The sequence below is a fragment of the Babylonia areolata genome, chromosome 4 (assembly GCF_041734735.1).
Source record: "Babylonia areolata isolate BAREFJ2019XMU chromosome 4, ASM4173473v1, whole genome shotgun sequence".
NCBI lineage: Eukaryota > Metazoa > Mollusca > Gastropoda > Neogastropoda > Buccinidae > Babylonia > Babylonia areolata.
The window spans coordinates 42681158-42683657 of NC_134879.1; positions in this window are offsets into that span (position 1 = coordinate 42681158).

The following is a 2500-nucleotide window of genomic DNA, read 5'->3' on the forward strand; positions in this document are numbered from 1 at the left end:
AGCGCGTCGCTACACTGACACACGCCACCCTTTTTTTGTAATTTTTTCCTGCCTACAATTTTATTTGTTTTTCCTATCGAAGTGGATCTTTCTACAGAATTTTGCCAGGGACAACCTTTTTATTGCCGTGTGTTCTTTTGCGTGCGCTAAGTGCATGCTGCACACAGGACCTCGGTTTATCGTCTCATCCGAATGACTAGCGTCCAGACGACCACTCAAGGTCTAGTGGAGGTGGGAGAAAATACTGGCGACAATGGGATTCGAATCAGTGCGCTCAGATTCTCTCGCATCCAAGGTGGACGCGTTACTTCTTAGCCATCACTCCACTTATATTAACACACAGAGAGTGTGTGTGTGTGTAAGTGTATGGGTGTATATCATGTACACACACACACACACACACACACACACACACACACACACACACACACACACACACACCACAGACATAATTACTGTGTTGGTAAAACAAAAACAAATAGATAGATAAATATATATACATATGCTTGTGTGTGTGTGTGTGTGTGTGTGTGTGTGTGTGTGTGTGTGTGTGTGCATGCCTGCGTGTGTGTCAGTGTGTCTGTGTGAGAGGAGCGGAGAAGAAGGGGGGGACGGTGGGGTGGGGGAGGGGCGAGGCAGGGTGACGTGTGTAGATGATAGATGACTGTTGCTGGGCCACAGAAAAAGGAGCGGGCATTCACACAGCGGATGGAGCGTGAGAGGAGGGAAAGATGAAGATGAAACTATTTGCACGGCCGTTTTTTTTGTTTTTTTGAGGCTGTATCATTTACTACACACACACACACACACACACACACACACACACACACACACACACACACACACACACACACTTTGATGTATTATAGTTAATACTGTTATTCATATTTACATTGTTGTAGGTTAATACTTGTTGATATGCATATACATATTCTCCTTCCCATGACAACTCATTCAATACACACCACAACCTTTTTCTTATGATATACTTTTCCTCTGATACGAGGGTCATTCAATAAATAAGGTGAATTTTTCGGTATAAGGACTTCTAATACAGATAGAAGCTTACTTCTTTTTTTTCAACGTAGTCTTCCAGCACTGTCACACACTTTTCCCATCTGTGCACAAGCTTCCGTATTCCCTCAGCGTAAAAATCTTTGGACTGATGTCTCAGCCAGTCGCTCACAACACTTTTGACTTCATCGTCACTTTCAAACTTCGTGCCTCTCGTGAACGCTTTCAAGGGACCAAACAGGTGAAAGTCTGAAGGGGCAAGGTCTGGGCTGTAAGGGGGATGAGGGAGCAGTTCCCAGCCCAGCTCGTTGATGGTCTGCACCGTTAGGGCTGCTGTGTGAGGCCTTGCATCTTTGGCACCCACCGGCAGCTGACCTTCGAGTAGCCAAGGTCATCATGGACAATTTTGTGTGCTGTCCCAACAGATAAGCTCAAAGTCCTTGCAATGTCATCCACTGTCACCCTTCTGTCAGACTGAATGAGGTCATTGACTGATTCGATCACCTCAGGAGACCTCACTTCTGTAGGCCTTCCAGGCCTGTCCTCATCCTCAACACTGCTCCGTCCTTCTTTAAACAATTTAGCCCACTTGTAGACATTTTTTTCGGCTGAAACATGTGGCACCATACACAGTTGACATTCTCCTATGAATTTCAACTGGTTTGCACCCTTCAGCAACCAAAAACTTGATAACTGACCGCTGTTCAATCCTGGAGCATGCTTCTTGGTCGGCCATCTTTGTTAATTGCCAAAACTCTCAAAGTTTTCTTTAATCTGCAAAACAAATTAAATCCATGTGAAAAAGAAGTAAGACAAAAAAAAAAGAAAAAAAAAGTAAGCTTCTATCTGTATTAGAGGTCCTTATACCGAAAAATTCACCTTATTTATTGAATGACCCTCGTACATAACATGAATTTTTTTTTTACACTAATATCTAATATTCACATGCATTCCCATTCCTTTATACACTGCTTTACTCCTTTCCGTCTAAAAACACTTATAGTGAATAGACGTTAAACTGAAGAAAACACACACACACACACACACACACACACACACACACACACACACACACACACACACCACAGCCATAATTACTGTGTTGGTAAAACGAATAGATAGATAAAGTAAAAGAAAATAAAATAAAATGAAATAAAACAAAAAGAAAGACTAAATCCACAGACTTTTCTCACCAGTGCCAAGATTCCTCACACCATCCGCCCCCCACCCCCCCGCCCCCCAAAAAAAAACCTCTACAAAAACAGCAACAACACCGCAGAATCAAATATATAAGGAACCAGTAAAAAAAAAAAAAAAAAAAAAAAAGGAATAAATCTACAACAAATAACTTTGTGGAAAAAAGGAAAAACAGCTCACATATCATTCATTCCATGTGACACAGCTGAATCTTTATTCATGAAGTTTTGCTTCATCACGAGATCACGCAGCAAAGCTTTTTTTATTTTTTTTATTTTTTTTATTTATT